This window comes from Ananas comosus, linkage group 12, assembly GCF_001540865.1.
Source record: "Ananas comosus cultivar F153 linkage group 12, ASM154086v1, whole genome shotgun sequence".
Taxonomy (NCBI): Eukaryota; Viridiplantae; Streptophyta; class Magnoliopsida; order Poales; family Bromeliaceae; genus Ananas; species Ananas comosus.
The window spans coordinates 5,368,276-5,382,502 of record NC_033632.1 but is presented as its reverse complement, the minus strand read 5'-3'; the positions used below and the strand labels follow the sequence as shown (position 1 = coordinate 5,382,502).

At 34.0% G+C, this 14,227-nt stretch overlaps 2 long non-coding RNA genes across 2 annotated transcripts; both read right to left on the bottom strand.

Moving 5' to 3' along the window:
• On the bottom strand, positions 4,260-6,197 carry LOC109718104. Its single transcript, XR_002218377.1, has 2 exons — positions 5,310-6,197; positions 4,260-4,599 (listed from the first exon to the last, which is right to left on the bottom strand). It is a non-coding gene; the product is annotated as an uncharacterized LOC109718104 (long non-coding RNA).
• On the bottom strand, positions 7,325-13,501 carry LOC109718765. The gene is made up of 4 exons (XR_002218512.1): positions 13,160-13,501; positions 11,972-12,205; positions 11,695-11,845; positions 7,325-8,066 (listed from the first exon to the last, which is right to left on the bottom strand). It is a non-coding gene; the product is annotated as an uncharacterized LOC109718765 (long non-coding RNA).

The following is a 14,227-nucleotide window of genomic DNA, read 5'->3' as shown; positions in this document are numbered from 1 at the left end:
TATATATTTTGAGTTAAGATTATATATTTTTTATTTTTATAAAAGTTGTTACTTTTGAGTTAATGAGTCTAAAAAATATTTTGAATTAGATAATAATTTTTAAAAAATATAAATTTCAAATGCCTTCCCAATTTGCCCCTATATTTCTACCTCAAAGTCGATCCCACATTTTCAAATAGGAGGAAGTCTACTATGTAATTAATTATACCATATCAATTTTTTAGAGAAAAATATAATAAAAATATTTTACTAATAATCATGGAATGGATGAACTAATTAAGAAAAACAATCTGATTAATTGAGAATGCTATATCAGCACCATAACAGGTGCATTATAAACTTTTTCCTCAAATAGCTAATTTGGTAAATCGGCCTAATTTTTGTCTCTTAATTATTCCCAACCCCTACCGTTAGGGGTAGTAATTCAGCTCGCTATTCCCGAGCCAAGTCATGTTCTGTTCGAAAAGAGTTTGAGAATGAATCGTTCGTGTAGTAAACAAGCCGAATATGAGGTGAATTTTTCAGCTCGTTTAATAAACGAGCCTAACACGAGCTAGAGTTAGCTCGCTTGTGTTCGAGTTGGTAACAACACAAATACATATATTTTATATTTATATAACTTAATTATTATATATATATAATACATATTTTTATTATTTAATTTTTAGTCCAACCTAGATATAAAGCCTAACTCAATTATAAAAAGATTCATTATATATAAAATTTCAACCGTCTGATCAAAATTTAATAGATAAAATTTCAGAAGTTTATTTTCTATATATATTTTTTTTCTAATCTTTTTTAACTTGTTATTTGTGAGTCAACTCGCGTTCACCTCGTTTATTAACGAACGATTATGAGTTCAAATCCACGGACTGCTTATACACATTTAAATTTTTTGACTCGATATTTTAATGAGTTGGCTCGTACTAGGTTTGGCCAGCTCGCTCATGTTTAGCTTATTGACAGCCAACATGAGCTTATTGACAGCCCTACCAACCGAGTAAATATGTAATCAAATAATAATCATTGGCTTTATGACTCAATCATTAGGGCATCTCATTAATGGGAGACTGACTTTCAACGCGGTTTACCAGCTTTAAGACGAAGCTAACGCAGAATTAGATTCCACGCAAAGCATTATGGTGCATATATGCCACCCGTTCTTATCCATAATTAAACGCTTTAATATCATAATACTAACCTCAAAACTCCCTTAACTTGGGTAGAGAGAGAGAGAGAGAGAGAGAGAGAGGTATTACACTAGTATGTGTCTGAAGTTCCTCTGTTGTGGGGGTGATGACGCTGATGATGGAACTCCTGCCAGCCAACCGGAGGCCAAGCCGCCAAGCAGCCACACCGTGCAAGTGCCGCCAGCTTCGGGACAACTTCCAAGCCCGGCAATGAACGGACCTCCGAGCTCGGCGATGAATGGAGTGAAAACACCAGGCGCAGCAGGTGATAATAAGCCCTCACCTCAGGAACCTGGAAAGTTTGATACTGCAAGAGAAGAAGCTGACAAAAAGAGTGAAAAGGTCAAACAAGAGGCGAAAGCTGATCCGGATTATCCCATCAGCAGCACAGCAGCAGACTACATGCCCTCCTCTACTCCGATAAAGAAAGCTCACAAGAAAGACGACAGCGCAAAGAACGGAGGTCAAGATGCAGACGTCACATCACGGATGAACCAAGATCATAGACTTCGTCCCAGCGTCGATGTTGTTGGATCGCAGGCGAACCGAGGAAGGATCAACCAAGATCACGAGAGGCGTGCATCAACAAACGAGCCAATTAGAGAAGCCGCGGACAACCGATTTCCACGCGCTGATGACATCGGATCGCCAGCGAACCCAATACCCAGGAAGGGGCAACCACGAAGAGGGGCTCGTACCTATTAAAGAGATCTGCAGAAACCAGCTATATGTCCGGCAATAGGGAAGCGCAAAAAAGGTATTGGAATAAACTCTGAGCCACCGTTTGTTTCGGGGTTAAGTAAAAACTTGTTATTCCCGATATAGAGTTAAGTTCAGAATTGAGGGGTTAGAGTAATTTTATGTTTGGTTGAGAATTGAGTTTAATCCAGGTATAGGTAAAATAATGTTTAGTTTGAATAGATGAGATAAGAAGGATAGTGGATAAAATAATATTTTGTTTGGTTGGAGTAGTGAGGTGGAGTGGGGTTAGCTACCCCACCCTAAATACGCTATCCCAAGATAGCCCATTTGTGGTGGGGTTAGCTAACCCCACCCTCCAAATTGGGTGTTTGGAAATAATTTCGGGGTTAAGAAGTTATTCCACTCCTTAATTCCGAACCAAACGGATGCTCAAACTTTTTTCTACGTCTTTTCCCTTATCACAGTGATTGAGATGGTGAAATATGCTTATTTTCTACTCCTACGCTACATATATATGTTTGAGAAGTACGTGGACTTTGGAAAATACATATGTGGTAAAAGTATGTAATTAATAAAGAGTTTGCTAGCTAGATTTATAGATGTTACTTTAGGGTTGAAACTTTAATAAATATGGATTTCTTGCAAATATATTGGCTTTAAAAGGTGATTTATCATGAGCTGAGAATTTATTATTATTATCATTTAATATCAATTTTAGGCTTACTACGCGGTTTCTCTCCCACTTTCGATTTGACCATTAAGAGTCGACGTGAAATCGGCATAGATTTCAACCAAATTTGATAAGGGCACACGTACGGTTGCCCTAGATTTGAAGTCAAACTCGGTCAAACTAGGTTAACTCGATCAATTGAGTTGTTCGAAACTCAAAAAATGGCTTGATCACGGAGGACACGATTATATATGACATTACTAATGTTCATGAATATATTTTATTTCAAGTAAACATGTAAATTTTGATCAAGAGTATTCAATCTTTTAAAATTTAAATCTTGATAATAACTTTTTAATTTGTTTCATTTAAATGGTTCTTCCAATAAAAAATTTTGGTTTATAACTTGTTTTAATAAAATTATAGTCACATAAATTATATAATTAAAATGTGCTAATCAAGCAAATAAAGATAAATAAGGCATGCAAATGTTAAGATAAAAGTGTTATCAACTAGCTCAAATCAAATAAATAAAAAGTTAAGTAATAATATTGAAATTTTAAAAATTAGACAGTAGAATCAAAATAATTCATAGTCCGACATTTATAAACATGTTTACCTTCGTTTTACTGTTGGATGCAAATAAAAATTATTACAGATATGTACATATGTATTTACATATTTATGTGTGCATGTATACAAATAAATGTCTAAGTTTTTTATATATAAGACTTGACAAGTAATTTTTGACTGACCTAATTAAAGGCTTTAATATAAATGTTATCGAAGGCCTTTTTTGAATGCCAAAATAATTTATTTGGATTGAAAACTTTCTTATGAATTTATTATTTGATAGAAAAATATATTTTATTAATAAAATAATTTATGTTATTTAAAAAATGACTTAATGATCGAATATGATATTTTAGTCTAGACATTTGGTTTCACACCTTATCCAGTAAATATTATATACTTTTTAGATAAATCAAAAGAATATATTAAATAAGATGCTCATGTATTCGGACAAAACTTTTTACTATTTTCACTACCGGATTGTGTCCACATCACGATTTAAATTGTGTGGTTCAAGAATTGCTACGCGGTTTCAATAGAAAAGAGTACTGTACGTGTATATATTATTTTGTACACACATTAGTAAAAACTGGAAATGGTGGAATCTGATGCCTACCAAGGCAAACGCCAACTCGTACCTCAAATAAAGTCGTTTAGAAAGAGAACCACTGCACATAAAAGTGCGAAGGAATAAATTATCCATATTATAGCCTTTTATTAGTTTACTAGTTAAGGGGCGCACGGCCCCGCGCGATGCGGCGAAAAGCCAGTATAACAGTAAATTATTAAAATTATTAATATTATTATTTTTTTTATTATACATTAATATTTTTAAATATTATTTATCTTTATATTGAATAATTAAAAATTAAAGATAAATTAAAGAATGAAATGAAATTATATTTTTTTATAAAAATATTTTAAGTAAAATAAAAAAATCAGTTTAGATAGCCAACCCAATCTATTTAGGAAAAAAGGAAAAAGTATGGATAACAATACTAATTTTGTTTATTTGGCGCAGATTAAGAAAAATAATCGCAATAATAAAGAGCTAAAAAAAAAAGTAATAGCAGAAGCAATAGTAGAAGTTTCAGATTTCAGCTATTGGTGCACGCAAACAGTTGAAGAAATTTAAATTTTAATCTACGCCATTTACTCACATATAAGCACCCAATTTTCACAAAACAACACCACGACGAGACAACAACTTGAATTAATTGCTGAAGCCTAGTCATTGTGGAAGCCTAATACATGATCATTTCCAAAGTGCATAAACCTATCCTTTTAAACAGTCAACTTCGAGCTAAACAGGAAACAAACAGTGACAACAATTACCAACCAAAAAGGCAGCAGAACATTGGAGGGAGGAATTCAGCAATAGTTCCTTCTGTTAGTTTAAGTCAACAAACTGTGTCTCAATCCTCAGTAAGAACATTGAAGAATATTTACTTGAGTTGTACCCTATAGAGCGGTAGCAAGTCATGGCATTATCACTGAAATTAATGCTTACCAAAATGCATTACTCAAACTATTATGAATTTGTCAGATGAAGAAAGAGAAAAAATTACAATGGCATGCATGAATTCAAATGAATAACTTAATAGTCTTAAACATAGCAATCAACCAACAAAGATAAGCATATGACAAACAAAATACAATTATATTATAACTGAAATATTCATATCAAAGGAAAGACAAAAAGGGTTTATACAGAAAAAAGTATGTTGCAAAGTAGTAAAACAATGATTAGCAAGATTTAAAATATGAAACCTACGTAATTTAGAACTAAAGATGGATGACACCCAAAAAAAAAAAAAAGTTGATGGAAAAACAATGAGATGAATAAGGACAACCATCAATGTAAGCACTCTGCAGATTCCAACTACAAAAGACAAAGGGATTGATATATAGAGCTCTATGCAACTCAAACATTGAAGATTTGAAGCGTTAACCTATGTTGGATGAGTTAATTCTCAACTTACAAAACCGGTGAGAATTTATCTAATCAAAAGTAACAATGTAAGGCTAGAAGATTACTCTGGTGAGAATTTATTCGTCGCATCTGATATTCATGAATCATGCTTGAAGAGTAAAGTATCATTATCTAATAGCTAAATATTTTTAGAGTAATTAGCTGTATGATATTAGAGCAAGAGTATCTAAGAACTTACCGTGTTGGAGACGACATGTCACCCTCGAACCCCTAATTTCCCCACTCCATCACCCTCCCCCATTCCTCGTCAAACCAAACCTCCTCGTCCCTCGTGTGGTGGCTCTGCTGCGCCCTCCGCCACAACAATCACACTGCCGTCGCCCTCACCTCTATCGCACCCTCAGCAGCAGCGGCGCAATTACGTTGGCGGAGGTGATATTTCGGTAATCCTAAATAAAATTGCTCAACACGTTGAGTTGCAACCCGAGAAGTGCCTGCTCCATTTATTTCTGTTGGCACCCTAGATACTATAAAATAACCACCTCTGCTAGCTGTTCCACTGTAATCGCTATTGTAGTTACAGGGTACTTCATGAACACCACTATTTATGTGCTCGGTAATTAGGAGTTCCTGCCTATTATTCGGTGATCGAGAATAATCTTCCGTTTCTTTCTAATTTCTCTATGCACTGTCGTTATGTCCATTTAATCCCAACAAAAGAATATGATGATAGATCTCGCAAGTTTGATATACTGAGATGTTATCCACTGCAAACACCTACTAAGAAATTACCATGTAATCAACTAAACTACTTCCTTATTATCAATCAAAATGGGTAGATTTGTTACTATTTCAGTAAACAGAAATAATTTCACATTCTAATTGTTTACAACCCTCATAAACCTTATGGGTTCTCTTATTTAGGGATGTCAATGGGTATGGATGCCCCAAATATTATCCGAACCCGAACCCGAACGGGGCGGATTTACCCGAGCTAAACGGGTATGAATTCGGTTATAAGTATAGAAAATTAAATCCGACGGAAATGGATACGGGTATGGATTTTGTATTTACCCGACCCGAACCCGAACTCGACCCAAATAAATTATATATATACATAATTTATTTTTATTCATATATATAATATAAATATTTAGTAATTTTTTATCCCTTTCATCCAACGGTATGGATTTTTAAAACCTGCAGAGTTTGGGTTCGGGTTCGGATTTCGAATTTTTGGTGGGATACGGATATAGGTATGAATTTTTAAAACTCGCAATGTTCGGGTCTATGTTCGGGTTTTAATTTGGTTTTCAGGTTTGGGTTCGGATTTTTGAAAATCCGATCCAAACCCGATCCGTTGACATCACTACTCTTATTATTATGCACCAATAAATTTGGGATATTATCTGACTTTTATTTGCACAACAACTTGCTGCATGCATAATTTAATCATTCAATTCTAAGCTAAGCTCAAATGCAAACAATAGAAAAAAAAACGTTACATTCATAATGAGCAGAGAGACGAACAAAGAAAACCGGGTAAAAAAAAAAGAAAAGAAATGAACTGTGATTCCTATATATATTACTTATTCTTTTTGTAAAATTGCCCCCACAAAATGATTCACAAACTACACAATTGTTCTTTTTTTTAATAACCCGCATGGTATATCATAGTACCATCGGTAGAAATTACTTATATTCTATTGTCGACTATTCTAGTTAGCATATAGTAGTAGGGTTAATTACAACATTGGTCCTCAACCTTTGCACTATTTTTCAAATTTGATTACTGACTTTTTTTTGCAACCAAGTCCCTAGTCTCTAGATTTCATTACAATTAAATCCAACCGTCAAAAGTGTTAAAATTAATAGAATTGCCAACGCAAATACCAACAGGATTTGTATTTATCTGAGTACAATATAGTTAGCAAGAGACAGAAAGTAGGTAAAAATAACAGGAGAAGACATGATAAAAAAGAGAAGGGAAAAGCGACACCGAAAGATAAACTCTGTAAAACATTGCAGCAGCAACACCCCCAAAATCGACGAAATTCAATAAAAGGCACGAATAGTCTTTTGCCATATAAAGTTTCATTGTGAAGTTCCAAACAAACCTCACATGCAACCAAATTAGAAAAAATCCAATGTATACTCTATTCATAGCAAATAGAGTAGCAAGAATGAAATTCAGGAAGAATCAATATAAAGAGATGTTATATAAAAAAAAAAAACAAAAAGCACCGCTAGAGGAACAGAAGAAAGCCGCCGAAATAATAATGTATAAGAAAACATCGGTTGGAAGTTTTAAATAGCATATGTGCTTTTATTTTGCACCGCCAACCCCTTGGCTTCCCTTTCACCACGATATATAGTCGTCTACATCAGAGATTCACTCACAAACCCATAAAACAATGCAGAGCTAGATAGGAGCTCAGAGACTCAGGTAGGTGATCACCATCACATATTTTTGTCGCCACGGAGAGTGCTAGGCAAATATTCTTATCAGTTCATAAGCAAATAAGGCAAAAGGAAGGGAGCAATGATGTTTTTCCACCATGCATCTCCATCAAGTAAGGCAGCAAAAGAAACAGTCAAGTAAGGCGGCGAAAGAAACAGTACAGAAAAAAAAAAGAAGAAATGACAGCATACATGCTTGTGTTTTTGCATTGGCCTGTCCGTTAAATATTTGTCAACAAACCAAAGTATAGAATAATCTACAGTTGAAACTGGAATGAAAGTACTATGTTTTTTTTATCATTTTTATTGCTATTCCCATCATCGTCTGTGTAGTTGCAAAGAGAGTAGGAAAAGAATTGATAAGGGCAGGAAGACAAAGTGTGCAAATGAAAAGGCAAGACCTGGCAACAACAAAGGTAGGAAAATATAGTAGTATTCCCGTAGCAGCAAGCTTTTTGTTTAAACCTCTCTTGCCATCATCTTAGAAAATGCGGAGTAGAAAGCAGTAATTTCAGCATTGTATACAGACCAAATCCTAAACACCAAACAGGGTGAGAAACAATCAGTCCGTAGTCATCACGAATAGAGAAATTCAAAGAAGCTGTAATTTAAAAAACTAAGGCAAACAGTGTCTAAAGAATGAGCAAATCAATAATCAATCGATAAAATAGCAAGACATGAATCGAGACTTTGGTATCGGATACGTGTCGATCGCCCGTGATTCCATTGCTTCGCCTCCTCCTCTCCACATTTTGCCCTCCCAAATATAATAAAAAATATACATAATTGTGTGTAAAGGATACAGGAAAAGCTTAGGAGAAAAGGCAAGTAAGAGGAGAGATATGCCTAATAGATCATTATTTTTTGGAGAAAGTCAGCTTAAGAATATGAAAAAAATAGGAGAGAAGTAAAAGCAGAGTAGCAAACTATACATTTTGGATCTTTTTGTTTACTCCTATCATCTTGACTTTGAACAGTTATAGAATAGGTAAAGAATATATACACCACCAGTATTTCGCCACATATATAGTAAAAAAAGAATTGAAGAGAATGAAAGGAAGAATAGTACAATAAAGAAAACAAAAGAATATCATAGAAAAACCCATAAGATAGCAACCTTAAGTTCACACGGTAGTGATGAAGAAAGTACAATATCAAATACATAGTAGAGGGTCAGATAGGAGTTCACCTCCTAACATATACATATGGAAACAATCCTGGTACCTTCTTTGTTTCTCTTTATACATATAGAAACATATGCATTTTGGTATATATATATATATATATATATAGAGTTGTGCTGGTCTGCTTATGGAAGCACGGAGGCCTCCGTGCTTCCAAATTGTTTTCAATGTTCGGACTTTCGAATCGACGATCGGCTCCGTTAGAGTTGATCTAGAGTATTTGAAGTACCTAGAAAATAAATTTTGCGATTTTTCGATATCATTTGCCTAGTGATCGAAGGGGCTCAAAATCAATAATTTTAACGGCCGTGGTGAGCCGGTTGCAAGTTTAACGGTGTAGAAATATCCAAATCACATGAAATTTTGATAGAAACTTCTTTATACCATATAAAACAAGATCAATAACTTTGATCTAAAATTTTAATGTCATATCATCATATTTTGTAAGATTTTTATTTTCAGCCGTTGAATTTTAGCGACACATCGATGCATAGCACGATATCGAAAAATCGCAAATTTATTTTCTAGATACTTCAAATATTCTAGATAAAGTCTAACGGAGCCGATCGTCGATTCGAAAGTCCGAACATCGAAAACAAAGTGGAAGCACGGAGGCTCCGTACTTCCATAAGCATACCTAGCGCGACTTAATATATATATATATATATATATATATATATACATATTATATATATATATATATACATATATATACATATACATATATATATATATCATATACATATATATATATACATATATATATATACATATACATATATAATATATATATATATATATATATATACACATATATATATATACATATACATATATATATATACATATACATATAATATATATCATATAATATATATATATAGAAGAAAAACAAGGGAGTAGGAGATAGTAGAGTAAAAAGAATGAAAAATGTAGAAAAATACAGGGTAAAAAAAGAAGAAGAAATTTCTTAAAAAGAATTTAAAAGGATAACCATAAGTATAAACAAAGAGTGGGCAAGGGCTGCTGTGCGTTAAACTTTGAGCACAAGACTGCTGTGCTCCTAATAGCACAGTGTCCTACTCCTATATATATATTCTATAATATATTATATATATAGAGCTAGGCTGGTATACTATTGGTAGCATGAAGGCTTCCGTGCAACCAAGTTGTTTTCAATGATGCGGCTTCCAAATCGACAATCGGCTGTGTTAGACTTGATCTACACTATTAAAAATATTTGGAAACTAAATTTCATAATTTTTCGACATCATTTGGCTAGTAATCAAAAGGTCTCAAAATTGACTTAATGGTAGATGTGATGCATTTGTAAATTTAACGATGTAAAATAATGCAAATCTGATAAAATTTTTATAGAAAATTCTTTTTACTATTTAGAGTAAGATCAGTATCTCTGATCTTAAATTCAAGTCTTCTATCATTATTTTTTATGAGATTTTTATTTTCAGCCGTTCATTTTTAGACTACTTGTTTGATAGGTAAATGATACCGAAAAAGTATGAAATTTAGTTTCCAAATACTTTCAATAGTGTAGATCAAGTCTAACAGAGCCGATCGTCGATTTAGAAGCGGTATCATTGAAAATAACTTGGTAGCACGGAGGCCTTCGTGCTACCGATAGTATACCAACCTAGCTATTATATATATTATATTATATATATATATGTATAGTATATATATATATATATATATATATATAGAGTCGGGACTTGGATACTATCAATAGCACCAAGAGCTTGGTGCTATCGAGTTTTTCACCGTTAGATTTAACCCTTTAATTATTTTTACCCGTTACATTATACTATCAACCAACCACCCACTCAACCCTAGGGGGCCCACATCATCCTAACCACAAATTTCTCAATCCCGTGGCTAAAAAACTAATAGCACCAATAGCTTGGTGCTATTAATAGTATTCCAGCCTAGTTATATATATATATATATATATATGAACGAAAATCAAAGTAATTGCATCAAAAAAGAAAGGCCATTTGTAGAACTCTGTCGTGCTTCAGTAGGTGAAAGTTAACATTAATATTTACGAACCAGACACAAAAAGAGCATTTTGCACGAATAACATGACCATGTACGCATAAATACGCAAACAATATAAACTATAACACTAAGCATGTTATGGTCACTCAAACCTCTTAATTATACCGCATAACTTTAAGACAAGCCTAATTCAGTCAGTTCGTAAGCTGTGTAGGAGTTGCTTAACTAAGGCCCGCAACTTGACTTAGTTATCAACATGGGTTTAAAAATCTAGGCCTATATGCCAAATCAAGTGCCTAAAAGAGTAACTGTGCTGCATGTTATTACCAATACTACATGTCTATGTTGAACGAACTAACAGGCAAGTTACAGGTTTTATACTGTGAGCAAGTTACTCTAATTAATTATTCGGATTATACGGATGTAGCTCAAGTGCTAATACAAGCTTCTTTTCCTCAAATAGATGAGATCAGGAACAGCTTAATGCTGATAGCAAGTTAAATTATTTAGCTCATTTTTTGTGTGCCAATTCGATAGGAAACAAATAAGATTCCTACTCATGGAAAGGTAGATGGAAAGAGAGACCAAGATCACCCAAATCAAGTGCCTATTAAAATCGACCAAGATCACCTAGCATTGACTACTCAAGAAAGCAATTGAAACAACAACTCTAGTTGGATGATAGGGCTTAAAATGTAAAGAGGTTGTTTGACATTTGAAAGATGCGGATTATAGAAGAAATCCGATGGGAGTACATCTTATTTATCATGACAGAAGTGTACATCCTGTCTATCATGAAAATTGGAAGAGCTGGATAATCAAAAGTTCCAAATCAAAAACAAGAAACAACTGACAACAGCTGGAAGAATAATCCGCATATATTCCAGGACAAGAGAGAAAGTCACACTTTCAACAGGCATGAAATTAAAGGGGGAAAAAAAGAAAAAGCTGAAGAAGACATACTTTATCTGCCACATTTTGCACTCTTTCAGCTGCTTTGGTTGGCAAAGGAGTGTGGCAGCAAAACAGAGCTGTGATTGGCTCTATCCTTGCACTCCATAAAACTGGATGGTTATCATGATCAAGACTAGCACTTGATGTTACAAACATTCACCTAGCAAATTTGTCCATATTTCATCGATTTTGATATTTACGAGCAAAAGAAATGCATCCTAGATATTAAATCTGACAAGTAGAAAGAATGAAAGGTTATTAATGAAATAATAACAATAAATTTTACCATGCCAGAGGACTTGCAGTGTGATTTATTAGGAGTACATTTGAGTACATGCTATTTTCTTTGAGATCAAATCTGCTGACTCCTTCCACGTGAGCCACCCCTCTCTTTTCTAGTTTCATACTTGTTGACAGTATTTAGTGCCACACCTTGGAGTTGTCCAAAAACATTGGAACTACTTTTGATATGAGGTTTAGATCGTACAGAGAGTCCATCGCACAAGAACTAACTTCCCATCTGTAAAGCATTTAAATTTGAATCATAGATTTTAACACTTAACAGAAGTCAAAACGCTACAATGCAAATTGAAACATACTGCCAACATCTAGCTTTGACATTTCCTCTGTTTACTATAATTAGGGTGCAGTTGTGACAAAAACAGATCAAGGAATAAAGAGTAAAAGATATGACTACCATTCACTCTAGCTAGAATTAAATTCTTAGAATGATTAATGTTAAAAATATTTTCCAGGTCAAGTAATAAAGTAGAAGTATAAATGAGAAACAACGGATCATACTTGATATATTTGGCTCAATCATTGCACAATACATTAGAAAAACCTGAACAGTCCACAAGAAACTGAGCCACAGTGCACAAGAATGAGAGAAATAAAATTATGATGACTATGTATCATACATAAAGATATAGTGATCAAAACATGCCTAATAACAAGAGGCTGCTGTAAGACATCGACTGATAAAATTGTCAATTCTCAGATATATTATCTCTAAATATTGTCAGACAACTAACAGTTAAAACAGCTATTGACTGGTACTTGATAAGCTTACCTTTCCTCTGAACTTGCATCACTAGAGCAATGCCAGGTTCCCTTTTTGTTATGAATCGCGCTAATACATATTCTAGAAGACATCACAAACAGCTGTTAAATTTAAGAGTGATTCTATTAAATTTTGACTGTTTTAAACGCTTTTTTTTAACAGGGCTGTTAATTTCAACAAATCCCCAATCAAGGTTCTCAACGTAATGCCATTATAACAATGGCTAAGAGCTTAAAGAGGACTGTGTAAATTAAACAAGCACTAGAGCAATTCCAAAAGCTTAATCAAAGATCATCTATAAGCCTTAATTTATACGATACCAAGCAAAGCGATTCACGCACAAAGGGATTCTCACAAGAGATTAACCCTAAATCCTCATGAACAAGAAACCCTAGCACTGATCGATCTCACCTTCTTCTTCATCTCCTCCTTTTGCACCTTCAGCGCCACCGCGAGCACAGCCAGGAGGCGGACGCCGGACTCCTCCTGCCCGCCGCCGCCTCGACGTTTGGCGCCCACTCCTCCGGCGACTTGTGGCGGAGGGATACATGACGATCATAGACCTTTACGGTTTCCGTGCGATCCTCACAGCTGAACTCTGGCCGCCGGATCCCTCCCTCATCGGCTGCGACGGCGGCGGCGGAGGAGGAGAGCGAGGGGATCTACGTCTACGGTTTTAGGGGTCGGAGAGAGGGGAGACGAGGTAGAGATCGGTTTTTTCTTTGGGCTGATTAGGTTGGGTGGTTGGGTCAAGCAGGTTAATATATTTTTAAGTGGGCTGGGCCTTATATTTGGGCTTTAGTAGGTATATTTTTTTAAAAAAATTTTGGACGAACATTTATACAAAAGTGTTCCAAAAATATGAAGCTATAACTTAATTCTCTTGTAGTGCTTTCCTTTGGATTTTGCTAGTGACGATGTGGGGTTATTATTTAGTCTCTTTTCTTATCTCATTTATGAATTATTCAAAAATTTATCGTATGTCTTAACAAACGATTGAAACTAGTATTGAACTAAATTTTTTATCTCTGAGAATAAAGTAGAATTACTATTTTTAACAACTTTTTTTGGAGAAAAATATTTTTAACCTACTTAAATACTATCAGTTGTCACCCGTAAAGTTTATCCTTATGAAAACACGCTATTCTCAAACTATTTGTAAATATAGAAAAAAAAATATTTTTATAACTGAAATTCTATTAAATAATATTTTTGTAATCCAATACTCTAGTAATAACTACTACGCTATATATAATTTTGAAAACCATCCTTTTCTAGAATAACTACTACGCCATATATAATTTTGAAAACCATCATTTTTTTTTAGCTATTATATGCCTTAAACTACAAGATGCTCTTTTAATTAAACATGAAAGAATGATGCTCTTTTAATTTAAAAAAGAAGGAATAACTGAAAATGATGTGTAGATGGATGGATAGGCTTTTAAATATTTTTACCAAAATATTTAATATTTGCAG